Source organism: Schistocerca nitens, chromosome 3 (assembly GCF_023898315.1).
Source record: "Schistocerca nitens isolate TAMUIC-IGC-003100 chromosome 3, iqSchNite1.1, whole genome shotgun sequence".
NCBI lineage: Eukaryota > Metazoa > Arthropoda > Insecta > Orthoptera > Acrididae > Schistocerca > Schistocerca nitens.
This window is the reverse complement of record NC_064616.1, coordinates 309,317,244-309,337,459: the sequence shown is the minus strand read 5'-3', so window position 1 is coordinate 309,337,459 and position 20,216 is coordinate 309,317,244.

Below are 20,216 nucleotides of genomic sequence, written 5' to 3'. Positions count from 1 at the left end.
CCTCTGCTGTTTCTTCCACTATTGGCATTGGATAAGAATGGTGGAAGGTTGCACTTTACTTAAAACAAAACAAAAAAAACAAAAAAATTCTAGCCTTCGCTCCATAACAGCGCGCACTGTCCACCCGCACCACACTGTGCAGCCCCTCGCAATCATTCTCGGGGTTTGGCCCTTTGAACTAAAAAGAAGTTACGACACTGAACTGCGAATGACGTGTAGAATGACTTCTCTGTCGCATAGACAGAAGCGTCTCACATACCTAGGAGAGATGGACAATGGCCGCTCTTTGTCGTACCGGCAAATGCATCTGAGATGGGCAACAGCCAGCAATAGTCATCAGCGATTCACTCACCTGAGATGGGACTGGCAGCCCGCTGGTATTGAGATGTGGGAAATGTGCAACCAGCAGCAATCACAGTAGCTCTTGACAGGCTGCAACACGCAAATTACGGACATAGAATATAGCTATATTAATCGCTCTAATGTTTTTTTTATTATTATTACATATCTCTCTAATTCTTGAGGATATTTCCAGTAATGAGTAGTTATTAACATTCAATCACCTTGGCGTATTTTTCCAAAACAGGACCTGTTCAGTAACTTACAGTAATTATTTTTGCATCAACTGTATTCTCTGACGATATACACTATATGAACAAAAGTATCTGAACACCTACTAGTGGACAGTGGACATTAGATGACAGAGTACTGGGGCTATGAAATGAGACTCGGGACAACAATAGGCTGTCCAGTGCTTACCTGTATTGTGCTGGAGGAAGGTTATAACATTCCGTGGCTGGAGTACCATACACTATCTGATCAAAAAAGTATCCAGAGACATCCATCCATCTTGGTGATTATAGATACAGTGTGTCCTTCGTAAGAACTGTCAGATGGATTTTCTCGGGTGTCTTGGTATATATTATTTCTTCACAACGAGAAGAAATGGATTCTCCGATGTGTGCAGGGAGCGAACGAAGCAAGCTCCGCCCGCCGAATCTCTAGGGACTTGGGGGAGAACGAGGCGAGGCTACGCAGCGCAGTGCTGGCAACATACTTGCCGCCACAAATAAACTTATGTTCCAAGAGGCGCTGACAGTGCCATCTGTTAGCCACCATAACAACTGGTAAGTACTCCCGCGGCAGTAGCGTCGACGAAAGTAAAAACAGAGCAAGAGACAGGGCGTTACAAATGCTTATAAGATTCGTGATATCGTTATTGACAGTACAATGTCAAATGAAGGGGCTTGCTGCTACTAATTACGTATCGGTTCTCATAGACAATTCGAAGTTAAAAGAGGCAGAAATATAAGTTACATTGCAGGAATAAGAAAATGCGATAAAAATTTCGAAAATTTATCAACGTATGCGTCACATATTTATAAAATATAAAATAATTATCAAAAACATTATAATTATAAACAACACGAGAATAACTCTGAATCTATCTTATTACATCCCTCATTAGTGCAAGGTTTGCTGTTATCGTCGCTACTGCGCGATTCGGCAGGATCAATAATGAATTGGTCTGTCGCGAGTTCCACGACACCGTCGCGCATCCAGTAATCTTCTTCCATTTGCTGGGCTTTCCTGCAGTATGTTTGCCATTCTTCAGCAGTTGCTACCAGCGAGGATTCACTGGCGATCTTAAACAATTTTCCTTTGATTATCGCCAGAAGTATTTCACTCCCTAAATATTCTCTTAAATGTTGCCCGTGCTAGTTTCACCGTATTTAAGTCGCCACTATATGGAGGCAAGCGGACAATCATGTGGCCTTTCTCTTTTGCCATTTCGTCGACCACATACAACTTCTTCGCAGATTTGTTTTCTTGATTCAAAGAGAACAGGGCCTGCTTTCTCATGCTGTCATTACACTCAACATTCCTCTTCTACAACCATTCCAAGATCCCCGCTTTTGTGTCATTCCGTGTGGGTGGTTTGTCCACCTGTATGTTGTGGTATGGAGCGTTTTGTTCATCACAATTACTGAGTTAGGGGGAAGATTTGGGAGAACCATATTCATAAACCATCTTTCAAAGTTTTGTGAGTTGATCTGCCCATGGCACCCACCTGTGGAAGTCTTTGCTCAGAATTTTCCCTGACGAACCCCTGCTTAGAAGCAACACTTACAACAACAAGTCTTTTAGAGGAGGTTCCCCATTCCATAACGTCGAAAACATCATCCTTTTGACAGCATTTCCCAACTGTCATGTTGCTGTCAATCCATGTTTCATCCAGATAAAATATTTCACTTCCTGCTTCCTTAATATGTTTCATTTCTACAATGAAACGTGAATGTCAATATATAATGTCTCGACGCTCTAACAATGAAGCCCCTTTATTTTGCACCTTTTCCAAGTAAATCTCATTGACAACAAAAAGTTCAGTAGAGACGTACTGCCTCAAATCCAGCCGGTCTTTTCCTCTAGTACTGGCCGAAGTCTACGAAGACTGGGAGCAATTTCTTGCATCAAGTAAAAATCTTCTATGTTTTTTCTCACGACACCTCTGTCAAAATCATCCGACTGTACTTTCCCAGTCGATTTTGGTCTACATGAAAAAGAAATGAAAATATCATGTCAGAAAGTAGGACTACATTCTATTAAGAACATATAGATGCAGTTAGCAAGTATGTTCCCCTGGCCGGCCGCGGTGGCCGAGCGGTTCTAGGCGCTCAGTCCGGAACCGTGCGACCGCTACGGTCGCAGGTTCGAATCCTGCCTCGGGCATGGATGTGTGTGATGTCCTTAGGTTAGTTAGGTTTAAGTGGGCATGGATGTGTGTGATGTCCTTAGGTTAGTTAGGTTTAAGTAGTTCTAAGTTCTAGAGGACTGATGACCACAGATGTTAAGTCCCATAGTGCTCAGAGCCATTTGAACCGTATGTTCCCCTGGACTGGGATCAGCATTTGGAAACAACATATATGGTTATGTGTCACATCACACAGCTCTAAGTTGAGGTCTTCAAAGTTAAGCTTATTATTGCAGCTGTAGTCATCCAGTGGTTCGCAGGCTTTCTTTTGTTACTCACAAGCGAAAGGTCATTGACGTAATGATTGTAACTTGCGATACCCTGTCTAGGGACATAACCTGCACAGCTCCGTATATACAGAAGTTCGAAAACGTCGATCCTTCCCATGGGGAAGAGAATGGGGAAGAGAAATATCTTTCCGCAGTGCTGCTTCTTACAAGAAATGTGCACAACAATTTACATAAGATTCTAATATTTGGCAGCGCCGTTGCTGTTTCATAGGCCTCTACTGGAGACTTTTCCATATTTTCGTCTGTTTGTTGCCAAATTTGTAGCTCTCACTTCAAAGCTACAAAACAACGGAGATCGTCTTTGTATGATTCAGCATGCTGCAGAACATGCTCTATATTCTTATCAATAAAAGCTACAAAACAACGGAGATCGTCATTGTATGGTTCAGCATGCTGCAGAACGTGCTCTATATTCTTATCAATAAAGTTTTGCGATATCAGTTTTTGTAAATGTCTGATTCTTTGTAAGGAGTCTTAACGACATTTCATTTCACAACTGATCGAGAAAAGGCATGAACACTGACAGACGGTAATACTCTTTTACAGACTGTGTCTGAAAATTTGGTCTGTTAGTCTGTCCAAAACATAGATGTACACTGATGTGCCACCTGTATTTCCGGAAGTTCTCCATTGATTAGTAATAGTGTCTGTTCGTTTATATATTCATATAGATTTTAGCCGCTGCTTCGTTCGCTTGTTAGTGGTATTGTTATGATGAGCAAGTATCGGAGAAACACAGATCGCCATGTGTGCTGTCCCCTCCGCTGCCCCATCACACAAAATCAGGTATTATAAGTTTAACGTCTTTGGATGTCTATGGCATCACAGCTCCGACACGAATGCATCGATTTCAGTGCAGGGCTTTTATTTATTTGGAGGCTAGTTTAATCAGAATTGTTGTGACATAGGTTTGATGAAAGTTTGTTCAGTCGTTTAGAGGTAATCTGCTATATAAAGTAAAGAATTTGCCAACAGCAACATGCTGCCGAACCAATATGTGGTAAACTATTTGATGTCACACTGAAATGAAGACATCAAAAACTTCTACAAAAAAATCCGCAAGAACATTTGTTTATCTTTTATTATTCACCCACAGTCACCATTTTTGTGATGTCTCTCGGATTATTTGTGTCGGGTGCAATCTTGTGGACTTTCGTATACATCTTTTTGAGATCTACAGTTTCATACTTTCAAATTTAATGTACCCCTTATCGCCTGCGCAACGTATTGTAAAAGAGTGCATTGCCAACAAACTTTCTGCTTTATTATCAACTGTTAGCAGCTCTGTCTACTGACATAATTTTTTAAGTAGTCTGTGTTCTTCCTCAGAGTACAGCTATCTCCATACCAAACTTTATCAGTTCGAGTCAGTGGTTGAACCGTGGAAAGGTGACAAACAGGCAGAGCTACATTCACATTTATAATACTGGTACCGTATGGATTACTCAATGCGTCTTTCAGCAAAAAGTGAAATTCAGTATAATGACTGAAATACGGTGGTTCCTAATAAAAACGCTAAATAGGACGCAAGGAACTATTTGCCAACAAGAGGACTTTAGTAGTGGCATGACGGGGTTCCAAACGCATTTTTGATATAAAATTAATTATGGAAACTGTTTAAATTGATCAATTAATTACACCCACCCCCTGATGATGTCATGGATTTTCCGCAGCCGGCATGTGTATCTTCCCCTTCCCCTCTCCTCCTTTCCGTCCACCCCTACCCCTGAAATGGCAGGAAATTGAAATTTAGGTGGAAAATTAAAAAAAAATGGAGGAAATTCAAAATTTTTGGCGGGAATTTCAAATTTTGTGTATTCACCTTGAGGTTCGGAGACCAACTGACCTAGTTCACAACACGACCACCAGAGGACGCTGTTGGTGCTCTGCTCCACTCCGCTCCCCCATCAGGAAATTTGCGAGAATAGGACTCAGTCTGCACAGGGCTGCTTGATAGGACAAACATAAGTCTTCATTTTGCACACAGTTCAGTATTCTGTTTATTCAAACAATTTGAATTGCCCTTGATCGAGCACTAGACAAAAACTCCATCCAGTTTTATCAATAACTGGTAGATATGGAGTTGATATTTCCGCTAGTAGTCTAGCCAATAGCCCAATATGGGGAAAAAAAATAATACAACAGGGATCTATCACTTAAGTACAAGAGAATAACTACTGCTCCTACTAGGAATATAAGGATGGGTAATGATAATGACGCCCGCCCGGTTGGCCGTACGGTCTAACGCACGGCTTTCCGGGCGGGAAGGAGCGCCGGTCCCAGGCACGAATCCGCCCGGCGGATTTGTGTCGAGGTCCGGTGAGCTGGCCAGTCTGTGGATGGTTTTTGGGCGGTTTTCCATCAGCCTCGGCAAATGCGGGATGGTTCCGCTTATTCTGCCTCAGCTACACTATGTCGGCGATTTCTGCGCAAACAAGTTCTCCACGTACGCGTACACCACCATTACTCTACCAAGCAAACATAGGGGTTACACTCGTCTGGTGTGAGACGTTCCCTGGGGGGGTCCACCGGAGGCCGAACCGCACAATAACCCCGGGTTCGGTGTGGGGCGACGGAGGGGTGAAGTGGACTGCGGTAGTCGTCGTGGGGTTGCGGACCACTGCGGCTGCGGCGGGGACGGAGCCTCTCCGTCGTTTCTAGGTCCCCGGTTAACATAACATAACATAACACAATGATAATAACACAGTGACCCACTATTCCACTGTCTGGTATACTTTGGTGTATATGTTCAAGAATTAACAATGATTGGATGTACTGCACAGTCAACTCTCTACATTTACATTCTAGTATATGGTACATGCAAAGTAGTGAAGGGGTAGTTTAGCGATCATACAGGAATTGGGAAGGATGCATTCGTGTCGTTGGTTGGCGTTGAAATTCGGAAAAAGCTGGTAAAATTGCTAAAATTGATCGCATTACCTACTGTAGTGCATATTACAGTACATTGTCCCATATCGATGGTGTCTTTTCCATCTGATCCGTCACTGGTACGCTGTTGATTATCACATAACGATTGAGTGACACCACTTTTTTGAGACTGAGAGAGTCTTGGTGGGAGTAACACCTACTGGGTATGGCCAGCACCAAACTAGTGATTGTGTACATGCCTGCACTATAATGAATCAATGCTCTTGGTCTCTTCAAAACAGAACAACGAGACATCTACTGCTCCATCTCTGAAAGATGAAATTAACTGTAGAGGTCATCACCTTTGGGTAGCTGTTCGGAAACGCTCCACAACGCCGAAAACTCTTCCAGTTTCCATATGTTGCAATGTGTTCCACATTTTTATCATTGAGAAACACCACCTCAGTCTTTTATTTCAACCATCCAGTGTGTCGTGGGAGCTGCAGAGTTTACACGATGTGATGTCCAGTTTTCTGTGCGAGCCAACAGATCAAAATGGGTTAATGTCGGTTTAGCGCCGGACACAGACTTTGAGGTCATGGGGGAAAATCAAAATGTATGGTTGTGTACACAGCTGTAGTCATACACTGCTTCGATGTGTTACAGAAAAAACAATGTATCAAACTGCTTATGAAACAAAACAGCACAATAACCCTCTATTACGACTGATAATCTGTGGGATATGGCCCTGCTATAGTACACAGACGAAACTTTACACAAGTTTGTGCAAGTGACTCTGATCATTGGCCACCTACTCCTGTGGACCAATACCTGTATATTTAATGGGATTGCCATATATGGTTGAGGTCAACACGCAGGCTGTAATTGTTATCGATATATTGGAAGAGAGAGCTGCAGTAAAATCTTATCGAGTTCCCTACTGTGTGGCGTTAGTGGAGCTCTTATAGTTTATAGTTGTACTCCATTGGATGTTACAAAAATAATGAGGGGAGAGACACACTTCACTGTCGGTGAAGACTTGTTCACCATTACTCTGTTGTATTTCTGGCATGATAATCATAGTAACATGATAAAGCAGATTAAGACATGTATGAGGGCTGTTCAATAATGAATGATCATAATTTTTTATGCTCATAACTTCGCATGCTAAAATTTAATCTTATGATATTCTGTTAGCTTAATGTGCAACAAACACGCCATAGTAGTTTCATTGTTGGGACTCCTGGTTCCCGCCTGTGAGAGACAGGCTAGGTCAGACATGTTCAGTATCACTTACTGCTGCAATGGAGGTAACATGTGAGGAACAAAATGGGTTCCAAGACTGTTGATTCCCAAACAAAAGGACATTTGCGTGCAGGTCTGCATGCAGTTAAAGTTGATGTTAGAGGAAGATCCAGAGCGTCTTTGAAATGTAATCACTGCTGATGAGAACTTGGCTACATCATTTTGATCCTGAGAGCAAACAGCAAAGCTCAGTGTGTAAATTTCCTTCATCACCAAACCCTAAAAAAGCAAAAGTAGTTGCTTCTGCTGGGAAAGCTATGGTCATCTCATTCTTTGATATTCATGGAATGGTTCATCAGCATGTTGTGCCTGCAGACACATCAGTAACTGGACAATACTACAGGAATGTCCTGAAAACATTGCAAGTCCATATCAAGCGCAAAAGACCACATTTCCGTGAAGCAGGCTGGATGATGCACTAAGTGACTAAGATAATGCGCGGCCGCATATTGCCAATGTTGTTGCCGAATATCTTGCAAAAACTAATGTAAAATGCATCCCTCAACCTCCCTATAGTCCAGATTTAGCCCCATGTGACTTTTCTCGATTCGCTAACATAAAAAACGCCTTCGTGGGAGGCATTATCAGTCATCAAATGCAGTGATGAAGGCTGTGGAGGCGATTTTGAAGGACCTCTCAAAAAATGGTTTCCAGCATGTATCTGAAGACTGGCAGAAATGCCGGGACAAGTGCATCGCATTCATGGGAGACTACTTTGAGAAGCACAATCGAAATTATGAGGATGAGTAAAGGTAAGTTGTGAAAAAAAATTATGAGCATACTTTATTGAACAGCCCTCGAACATAATGATATTTATAGACCATCATTCGACGTTAATGAATTGTAGGTGTTATATTCATCTTTTGTATTTGCAGCACTTGTATTTCTTCCGTGTTTGCAGTTAAAATTATTGGATATAGGTTCCACCATTTATGCAGCACACAGTTTTTTCTTGTTACCCAAACATGTTTCAGCACCTCTGCGTCATCAACTGTGGGTTTTGTTTATTGGACAACTGTAAAAATGCCCGCATCTCGTGGTCGTGCGGTAGCGTTCTCGCTTCCCACGCCCGGGTTCCCGGGTTCGATTCCCGGCGGGGTCAGGGATTTTCTCTGCCTCGTGATGGCTGGGTGTTGTGTGCTGTCCTTAGGTTAGTTAGGTTTAAGTAGTTCTAAGTTCTAGGGGACTTATGACCACAGCAGTTGAGTCCCATAGTGCTCAGAGCCATTTGAACCATTTTGAACTGTAAAAATCAACATATTTTCGGTTGTAACTGATCTAACAACATGAAGCCTAAAGACAGTTCTTGTTTGTTTTTGTTCTTATCTTGATTTTACATTACACCTTTTTCTGTGTGTGTGTGTGTGTGTGTGTGTGTGTGTGTGTGTGTGTGTGTGTGTGTGTGTGTGTCTGTGTGTGTGTGTGTGTCTCTGTGTGTGTGTAAACTCCTTTAGCTGTTTTGTTGCCTTTTCTGTAAAAGGACATGGCAGCAAACCATCACTGAAGTGTAGTAAAGCCAACACACTCTACCACAGTTGTTGCAAATTGCTTCACTGTTCTAATTACGCATCGAAATTTTCGTGAAAAAAAACCAGCACTTATAAACAACAGGTCATAATGCAACACATTTACTGGGAATTCAGAAAAATTGTAATAACACAACTACTGCACAAACCGCCCGCAGGAGATTGCATCAGGAAAGAGCTGGATGGGTGCTCACATCAATGTGCAGTCACGAATTAACCAACTTAGAACCCCCCCCCCTACGTCTCCTCATCCCTCCCCCTCGTCACTGTAGGAAGGGATGCAGGCCTTTTCAATTCTATCACTGATGCTCCACAAAGAAATCCGTGTGATGGCAGTGACTTACTGTCTCCAGTCTGCAGAAATCAGTCACAGATGGACATAGGACTCAACATGATGCTCCCTGCAAGCTGTTAAATGTATTTCTCGGGAAGACTGCCCCTCCGGAACAACAACGAAATTCCAGAGAACTCTCTAGAACGCTTTTTCCAATGTCTGCTGGTTACGAAACCGGCAGCTGCCCCTGCCCCTGTTGGCTGCAGCCTCTGCCGTGTCTGGTAGCAGAGTCTTCAGCCAGCCGGTAGCCCGAGGCTCCGTGTGTCAGGCGGAGCAGACCGACGGTCAGCAGGCCACAGAACAAATCGAGATAAATGATGGCTATCCCAACCACATGTGGTTTGCTTAAAAGTTCAGCTGTGCCGCACTCCCCCTGCCGTGACCGATGGCTTCTGCTGGCACTCATCGTTCTGCGAGAGACATATCAGTGTGGTGGTTGTATTTAACGCCAATGCGAGCATCTATTAAAAAAACACAATCAAGATGACAATAAAGAACAGCTTCGTTTCCATTAAAATAGGCGCAGTCCATTTTCTTTTAGTTTTATGAGCAAATTCGGTATAGTCTGAGCATTCTACTTATTAAAATTATAAACTGTTGCTCGAGGGCATTACATTATTTTCAGTAGACTGAATTATCAATACAGAACGGCATCTGTAGAGTCATTCTGTTACGTTCGCCTGCAGGATCACTCTCCCCACCTCCTTTTATTTTGTGACATCAAACTATGTGAAAAAAAACTACAGTACTGCCGCCGGTTACAGATGACCGAAGTGCAGAGGTAGGATCTCTATGGCGATACATCGGACAAATGTATTAACTTATCATACATCTCTTATTCATGACCACCCTGTGCAAAATCGAAAAAAAACTTGCACTATTTTACTGTGAGAACTACCAATCACTGCAGAATGTCCTCATTATTTCAAAACTTTCATCACAATAAAGAAAAAGCGAGAATTTAAACTACAAAAAAAAGCAGTCTGACGAAACATCTACATTAACCAATAACTTTCAGTTTGATGGACAAAAATGCATGGCCTGAGGACATTCCTGGCAATAAAAACACTGCCTGTAAGTAAATTGTCATGCATGTGGGTATTAAAAACATTTCAGACTCTTGAAATAACATTACAGAATACAGTCTTTCATATTATCTGTTCACAGGTCAGACAAAATATAGTCTTTTTACGATCGGCAACAACAAGCTATAATTCAAGAGGACATTGTTGTTTTGTACACTATGGCAGGTCCTGTATTACCATTGGCATGGTACGTCATGCTGGCGTTTACGAAACATAGAAAGCAAATCTTGAGAGCATACCCTGTAGTGTCGCCTAGTACAGAACTCCACAGGATTCCACTGATACATTGATAGCCGACCGCGGTGGCCGTGCGGTTCTAGGCGCTGCAGTCCGGAACCGCGGGACTGCTACGGTCGCAGGTTCGAATCCTGCCTCGGGCATGGATGTGTGTGATGTCCTTAGGTTAGTTAGGTTTAAGTAGTTCTACGTTCTAGGGGACTGATGACCTAAGATGTTAAGTCCCATAGTGCTCAGAGCCATTTGAACCATTTTTGATACATTGATAACAAATACTGTCTGTGTGCTAATATCTTACATTTTTCCTCCATAGCTCGCCTGTGCCGACATGTGTGAAAAGCTTCTGTCACCTATACTTGGAGAAGACCACATCCAGCTGGCCATCATTCGCAGTAGCAGCAGATTCTTGTGTTGTAGCTTCTTAAGCAATTTAGCCGTCACAGAAAATCCTGTTTCATGCAATCTACTCACGTATCATTTCTGCTCATAAGCCACACATCACGCCAGTAAATGCCAAACGACGCCTCGCTTGGTGTAAGGAGCGTAAACATTGGACGACTGAACAGTAGAAAAACGTTGTGTGGAGTGAAGAATCACGGTACACGATGTTGCGATCCGATGGCAGGGTGTGGGTATGGCGAATGCCCTGTGAACATCATCTGTCAGCGTGTGTAGTGCCAACAGTAAAATTCGGAGGCGGTGGTGTTATGGTGTGGTCGTGTTTTTCATGGAGGGAGCTTGAACCCCTTGTTGTTTTGCGTGTCACTATCACAACACAGGCCTACATTGATGTTTTAAGCAACTTCTTGCTTCCCACTGTTGAAGTGCAATTGGGGGACGGCGATTGCATCTTTCAGAACGATCGAGCACATGTTCATAATGCAGGGCCTGTGACGAAGTGGTTACATGACCACAACATCCCTGTAATGGACTGGCCTGTACAAAGTCCTGACCTGAATCCTATAGAACACATTTGGGATGTTTTGGAACGCCGACTTCGTGCCGGGCCTCACCGACCGACATCGATGCCTCTCCTCAGTGCGACACTCCATGAAGAATGGGCTGCCATTCCCCAAGAAACCTTCCAGCACCTGATTGAACGTATGCCTGTGAGAGTGGAAGCTGTCATTAAGGCTAAGGGTGGGCTAACACGATACTGAATTCCAGCATTACCAATGGAGGGTGCCACGAACGTACAAGTCATTTTCAGCCAGGTGTTCAAAATGGTTCAAATGGCTCTGAGCACTATGCGACTTAACTTATGAGGTCATCAGTCGCCTAGAACTTATAACTAATTAAACCTAACTAACCTAAGGACATCTTACAAATCCATGCCCGAGGCAGGATTCGAACCTGCGACCGTAGCGGTCGCTCGGCTCCAAACTGTAGCGCCCAGAACCGCACGGCCACTCCGGCCGTCTCAGCCAGGTGTCCGGATACTTTTGGTCACATATTGTAGATGACTGTGCAGTATGTCCATTGGGTCATATACATCAAAGTACACCAGACAGCGTCCTATACCAATTCAGTTCGGTTATATACATATTTCTAGCACATAAATCATAGTGAGGCATTTGTGATTGGTAATGGCCATCTTTTCCTATGTGGATGGGAGTAATAGAGTATTCTCTAATTCATAGGATGAAGTTGGAGATTGAAAGATCTCCCCGCCTTGTCCTTGGTCAACCCTCCCTGCAACACGGTCGCCAATTTAATTTGCAGCTGAGCTGAGTCTGTAACTGCAGTTCAGGAAGACTTGTGCACCAATCTTACTCACAGCACCCACCCAAGTGCACAGGATCTCACCAGGTGCGTGTACGTCGATAAGGTTACACCCCTTATCGATGTATAGTAGAAATGAGAGTGTTGTGGTGATAAAACAGACAGTTAAGATGAAACGTGTGGTTTATGCATGATGCAGCTCCAGAAACACAAGAGTTTTAAACATTTTACGTAAATGAACTGTGTTACCAATTGTGGAGTATTATTCTAGGGTCTGGAGTCAGTACCAAGAACGTACCAGCAAGAGAGAAATGATTGCAGAGCATAACCACGCACACTCCTAAGACTATATGGTTCTGCACTTAAAAGCGCTATAGTGATAAAGCCATATGATTTCCGAAGTATTAGTCTTGCATAATGCAATGCGCTTAATATTCTAATGCAGGACATATATGTTTAACATCTGAGACAACCGCCCTGCAAGTTTTCTACCCCAATCACTACATTGATAAACTTTAAGATGACAAAACAACTTCTTTCTACATTATTCGGGTGTCCTAGGAAGTGACCGAGCTGTTCCTCACTACAAAGGTATCGTCGGTGTATATCCGCCGCTCATACTGCTAATAAACCAACTAAAACGAAGTTGGAAGACTGCTGTTCTGTCTTATAGAAAATTGGTGGATTTTATACGTCTTTTTAAGTCGGAAACGTATGTACCCTTAATCACATTTCCCATGTGAGTCGTGCTAATTATTAGTAGTAGCGGTTTTGACGGATGCGGCTATGCCTCACTAGGAAATAGAGCGATGAAAAACGACATGAATATTTTCGATAGTTGATACATTCAGTTACATCCCACACCCTGCTGCACGAAAATGCACACAAAGAAAGAGCGACTTCTGACGTGGGAGTAAGCACCACAGTTAGTAGCCGAAGGAGATGTAACAGGCTTATTGCTGTTTACAGTAACAGTCTGGCGCCGCGCGACCGCTACGGTCGCAGGTTCGAAACCTGCCTCGGGCATGGATGTATGTGATGTCCTTAGGTTAGTTAGGTTTAAGTAGTTCTAAGTTCTAGGGGACTGATGACCTCAGCAGTTAAGTCCCATAGTGCTCAGAGCATTTAAACCATTTTTGTTTACAGTAACGCTCCTCTTGCACACAGAAGTCACAGTCTGATGTTAGGTAGTTTTGCTCATGTGTGGGATAATATAGCAATTTCGTCCTAAACCCACATCTCTAGAGTATATCCTACTCGCACTATTAAGGCAGATGTATGTGGCATCAGTTCTCTCTCCTACAGAAGACGCTAGGGAATGGCTTAAGTCTGCTAAACACACTCAATATTTATGGAACACCATAGCTTGTGAAAACCAACCGTAATTCGGTAACATCTATGGTCTTCTGCATGTGTGAGAACACTGTCATGGATTGGGATACGTATGTTTAATATAGCTCTTCAGTGCAATTCTTACATCGCCATTGTTGAAGCATGTGTTGCGAAATCCCACATAGTTTACAGGGGAAAGTGGAGGGTTAGAACTGAAAACAGACAGAGCCTAATTTTTAAGCTTTTCTCGGTCTTGAGTGTCTAGGTACCCCAAACCACCTCAAAGCGCCAAATTTCGTGGTATTTTTTTCTAATTTTATGTATTCTCAGTCAATTAACGTTATTTTGTACGGCTTTCGCGATTTTATATATTTCGTTGTATATCCCTCAATTTTACATATTTCCCATTGCCTAAATCAAACTCCGTCCAAACAGACCTTGGAAGGCCCAATGGTACCGACCAGGCGCCGTATCATCCTCAGCCCCACAGGTGTCACTGGATGCAGATATGGAGGGGCATGTGGTCAGCACACCGCTCTCCAGGCCGTATTTCAGTTTACGAGACTGGAGCTGCTACTTTTCAATCAAGTAGCTCCTCAGTTTGTCTCACAAGGGCTGAGTGCACCCCGCTTGCCAACAACGCTCTGTGACCCATCCAAGTACTAACTAGCCCAGCCCGACAGCACTTAGCTTCGGTGATCTGACGGGAACTGGTGTTACTAATCCAGCAAGGCCGTTGGCATATTTCCCATCGATTTGTCGTACTTATACCAGGTTTTCCTCGATTTTTACAGACTTTGTCATTTTTCATATTTTTTCGACACTTTTCCATATGTATATGGTCATATTGCTGACATAACCATGCATTGTTTGATTTTATACAGGGAAGTAATCCTAAGAATCCCCCTCTTCCCAATGATCTGCAAATAGTAACACAAAGAGAGAGTTGGCGCAATTTGTTGGTGTGGGTTGCCTACATCAGGGGCAGGTATGCCCTTCTCCTTTGATTGACAGGTCCTTAACTTATTGTTCTGCTAAAAGGATCCCTCCGTTTGATTGACAGGCACTTAACAATTTGTTCCCCCACCCCGTCCCACTCCCCTCCCCAATCAGGCAATCTCAAAGTGTGGAAAAAGTTCCACATGTTCATTTGACTTCTACTGTATCATGCAGGAATCTGCAATAGGGAGTTGACATGTGTACAGAGTTGATTTCTGTGGCTGCTCTGATATTTTTCCATAAGTATATGCTGTTACTGTTTACCAGATGAGTGTCGCTACTTCTGTTTGTACCTTACAATTCTTATACATTCCCACATCCCTGTCACGACATTTACAAACTGTAGATTTCAGGTATATTTTTACTCTAGTAATAAGTCACCCGTTAATTGAGAGTATGTATGATACACATCCTGGACCATAACAGTTTCTCTTCTCCGTATCTGCATAGTTTGTCTCCCTGACAGTGTAATTTTCAGACGAACAGCTTAGTAAGTTATGCATTCGAACTGCAACCGTCCGCCACTCACAGCTTTACACACAATCACATTGAGACTGTGCGTGCATATTATCAATCACGAAGACTGAATTTCAACCACTTACCAAAAATTATGGTAACTACAACAGTCACTTCATGCGTATCGGAGGAGAAACAATGGAGGTAGTTCCCCTTGGCTCCCAAACGTCGGCCGATGGTAAACGCAGCAACGATATTAAGAGCTGCTTGTTACTTGGCAGAATTTTTGCTCGTTGGAGGTTATGATACTGAAACAAAAACCGACCGATTTTGGGCTCACTACGAGAGGATTCACTGGAAAAGATGTAAATGCTAGGAAAGATCGCAGTCACAGGGAGAAGGGATGGAGGACCCAAGCTTCCCACGTAGAGGTAAGCTTAGCAGGTAGCAGGACCCATGCCTCCTGAACAAGTCAAGTACCAGCAGGTATTAGCCCCGAGACCTCTGTGCCTCCTGGTTTCGGATTCCCAAAATTATTAAAAGGTAGTGTAGTGCGATGGACGCGCAACGTTAAGAATTGCAAAAGTTTTATTTTAACTGCCTCCATTCAACACATCGATGTGCTCTAGAGTCAAAACAACCACAACTATGCAGAAATAGCTGGTGATAAACGTCAGAGGCAGAACATAGTTTGTGATCTGAAAAGGAAAGCTACAGATTTTATATGTGAGAGAGCATTAAATCATAGATTGATTAGATAGAACATTTTGACCACTGACCAACTATCAATATAAATCCATCCAAGCGATATCAGAGTAGTCAGACACACGGCACGATGCACGTAGTATCAGTGAGCGTACCGTCCGTGTGTAGAATGGGGAAAGCGCACGATCTGCGTTTAACCGAGGGCAGATTGTCATGGCCCAGAGGCTCGGCACGAGCATTTCGGAAACTGCACGACTTGTCAGGTTTGAGGACTGCTGTGGTAAGTGTCTTCAACATGTGGCGAAACCAAGGTGAAACCACGTTCATACATCGTGGGGGTGGGCGGCCACCCGTCATTACACATGTCAGACGTCGTTGGCTGGACATCTCGTAAAATAGGACAGGCGGAGAACTGTGGCAGAACTAACATCAAACTTTAATGCTGGGCAGAGTACAAGTTTGTCTGAACACACGGTGCACCAAACACTCCTAACGATGGGCCTCCACAGCCAACGACCCGTGCATGTACCATTGTTAACACCACGACATCGGCAACTACAAATGAAATGGGCACTTGACCATCGGTAATGATCGTTGACGCAGTGGCTGAGTGTTGCATGGGCTGCTGAATCCTAATACCTTCTTCAGCATGCGGATGGGAGAGCGTGAATCCGTCGTCTTCCAGGGGAACAGCTTCTTGACACCTGGACTGCAGGCCGTAGATAAGCTGGCGGCTGCTCCATTATGCTCTGGAGAGCAATCGTGTGGGCATCCATGAGTCTAGTGGAGCTGGTGCAAGGCACCATGACGCCCAACGAATATCATTCACTGGTTGCAGACCACGTACACCCCTTCATGATGATCATATTTCCCAAATGCAGTGGCATTTTTCAGCAAAATAATGCACCATGTAACAAGGCTAGAAGTGTGACGGAGTGGTATGAGGAAGACAGTAGCGAGTTCCGATTGATATGCAGCCTCCCAACTCGCCAGATCTCAATCCGATCGAACACATTTGGGATGTGACTGAATGTGGCGTCAGAGCTCATCTGCCCCCTCACTGGAATTTACGACCGGCCGGTGTGGCCGTGCGGTTCTAGGCGCTTCAGTCTGGAACTGCGTGACCGCTACGGTCGCAGGTTCGAATCCTGTCTCGGGCATGGATGTGTGTGATGTCCTTAGGTTAGTTTGGTTTAAGTAGTTCTAAGTTCTAGGGGACTGATGACCACAGATGTTAAGTCCCATAGTGCTCAGACCCATTTTGGAATTTACGAAAATTAGGTGACTTGTGTGTGCAGATATGGTGCCAACCCCCTCCAGTGACGTACCAAGGTCTCATTGCCTCCATGCCACGACGAATCGCCGCTGTTATCCATGCTAAATATGGACATATAGCGGCTATTAGGTTGGTGGTCATAATGTCCTGGCTAATCAGTGTATATGTAATCAACTGGGAGGACATCACACGGAAAAGATTACCATTAATGATGTCGATAGCTTTCATAAATCCAATTACAAAACTTGGCTGAAAATTCTACAGAATTTATCTACAAATATTCATGAGATTCGTGTTGTTCTAAACACATTAAGTGTGAAAACTACAGGGGGGACGGATTTGTTGCCACAGAATGATGCTGAAAAGAACGTTGTAATATTCTTTGAGGCTAAAAAGCTCAAAATACTTAGTGTGAAACGATATTTGTTGATTGAACTTTCAAGCATCGCACACAGCTTTTTTGGCAGCTACTTAGGATTCTTGAGCTTGCTAATGGACGTACACTCCTGGAAATGGAAAAAAGAACACATTGACACCGGTGTGTCAGACCCACCATACTTGCTCCGGACACTGCGAGAGGGCTGTACAAGCAATGATCACACGCACGGCACAGCGGACACACCAGGAACCGCGGTGTTGGCCGTCGAATGGCGCTAGCTGCGCAGCATTTGTGCACCGCCGCCGTCAGTGTCAGCCAGTTTGCCGTGGCATACGGAGCTCCATCGCAGTCTTTAACACTGGTAGCATGCCGCGACAGCGTGGACGTGAACCGTATGTGCAGTTGACGGACTTTGAGCGAGGGCGTATAGTGGGCATGCGGGAGGCCGGGTGGACGTACCGCCGAATTGCTCAACACGTGGGGCGTGAGGTCTCCACAGTACATCGATGTTGTCGCCAGTGGTCGGCGGAAGGTGCACGTGCCCGTCGACCTGGGACCGGACCGCAGCGACGCACGGATGCACGCCAAGACCGTAGGATCCTACGCAATGCCGTAGGGGACCGCACCGCCACTTCCCAGCAAATTAGAGACACTGTTGCTCCTGGGGTATCGGCGAGGACCATTCGCAACCGTCTCCATGAAGCTGGGCTACGGTCCCGCACACCGTTAGGCCGTCTTCCGCTCACGCCCCAACATCGTGCAGCCCGCCTCCAGTGGTGTCGCGACAGGCGTGAATGGAGGGACGAATGGAGACGTGTCGTCTTCAGCGATGAGAGTCGCTTCTGCCTTGGTGCCAATGATGGTCGTATGCGTGTTTGACGCCGTGCAGGTGAGCGCCACAATCAGGACTGCATACGACCGAGGCACACAGGGCCAACACCCGGCATCATGGTGTGGGGAGCGATCTCCTACACTGGCCGTACACCACTGGTGATCGTCGAGGGGACACTGAATAGTGCACGGTACATCCAAACCGTCATCGAACCCATCGTTCTACCATTCCTAGACCGGCAAGGGAACTTGCTGTTCCAACAGGACAATGCACGTCCGCATGTATCCCGTGCCACCCAACGTGCTCTAGAAGGTGTAAGTCAACTACCCTGGCCAGCAAGATCTCCGGATCTGTCCCCCATTGAGCATGTTAGGGACTGGATGAAGCGTCGTCTCACGCGGTCTGCACGTCCAGCACGAACGCTGGTCCAACTGAGGCGCCAGGTGGAAATGGCATGGCAAGCCGTTCCACAGGACTACATCCAGCATCTCTACGATCGTCTCCATGGGAGAATAGCAGCGTGCATTGCTGCGAAAGGTGGATATACACTGTACTAGTGCCGACATTGTGCATGCTCTGTTGCCTGTGTCTATGTGCCTGTGGTTCTGTCAGTGTGATCATGTGATGTATCTGACCCCAGGAATGTGTCAATAAAGTTTCCCCTTCCTGGGACAATGAATTCACGGTGTTCTTATTTCAATTTCCAGGAGTGTAATATTCCAATGATTTTTTTTTTTCGTTGAATTACGAGAATGCTTTGTCTTATTAGCATGACTTTACAACAGTTTGCGATAAATGTGATAATTTAGATTTGAAATTATCTCCGTCAGCAATGTTTTCAGATACTTAATTTAGAGAGATCCGCTTCAGTGGTACTAATATTTATTTAAACTACGACCAGTTTCGAGATTTTAAAATCCCACCGTCAGGTGTATGAAATTATAGTATTTCGTATACATAACATGCAGTCGGGCCAGTCGGTGCAAGAGTTCCAATCATTGCCTGTTGGTGGAAACTGTCTGCCTCTGGGCAGCCGCACAGTAGGTACACCAACCACTACATTAAGAACTGCAAAAGTTTTATTAAAACTGTCTCCATTGAACACATCGATGTGCTCGAGAGTCAAGACGACCAAAACCTTGCAGAAATAGCCGGTGATAAAATTCAGAGACGGGAAATAGTTTGTGTTTTGAAGAGGAAAGCAACAGTATCGCCGATGGAGACCCTTCCAATTATTAGGAACAAATAATACGATGTCCAAATACAGTAATTATAGCTAATTAAAATATCTCATTTCGTCTATATTGGTATTTATTGAGGTTATGCAAGTTTTGTTTCTGATTTTGTTTCCTTTCATTAAGAAAATGATCCTGTAGAATAAGAAATTTTCGACTATCTCTTCACACTCACGTTAAAACAATTATTCACACTACAAAAGTAAACTGCACACATTTACGTTTTCAGGTCGGGAGAGTTAATGCAATCGCTTAGGTGATCTCATCTGAAAAATATTAGCTACTCACTTAAAAGAGCATACTGATCGCTTTGGAACGCTGTACATGGTTTATAACTGGTACAACGCAATCAGGTGACCTTCCACAGTTGATGTAAGTCGTGTCAGTAAAGTGGTTTGTAAGTGTCAGGAGGTTATATGGTATCAGTGCAGCTAGATGGGTTGACGTGGAAACGTGACAGAAGGGCAGAAATGAGTTACTGTTTTTGGACGGGTCTATGACCGCACAGTGAGCGAAGTTGCCGGATTTGTTGGTGTATCAACGCAAATTGTCCAATGTGTCTAACGGAATGGTGTACTACTCGCAGCGATATAACGTGGAGTAAGAAGAGTGATTGTAAAAAGATCTTGACCAGAAAGCACTGGAGATGTGCTTCACTACTTGTTTCCGAACCAACAGAAATTTCTGATGTCAGTGAATGCAGGTCCATCTCAACCAGTTTCCGAGCACATGTTGAGAAGGGAACCGCATGCAATGGACATTTGGAGTCTGGTATCCCGCAAAAGGCCGTTGCACATAGCAGCACAGAAAGCTGCACATCTTCAGTGAGCATGAAATCACGGGGACTGTACAGTAACTGACTAGAGGCGTGTGAAAAGTGACC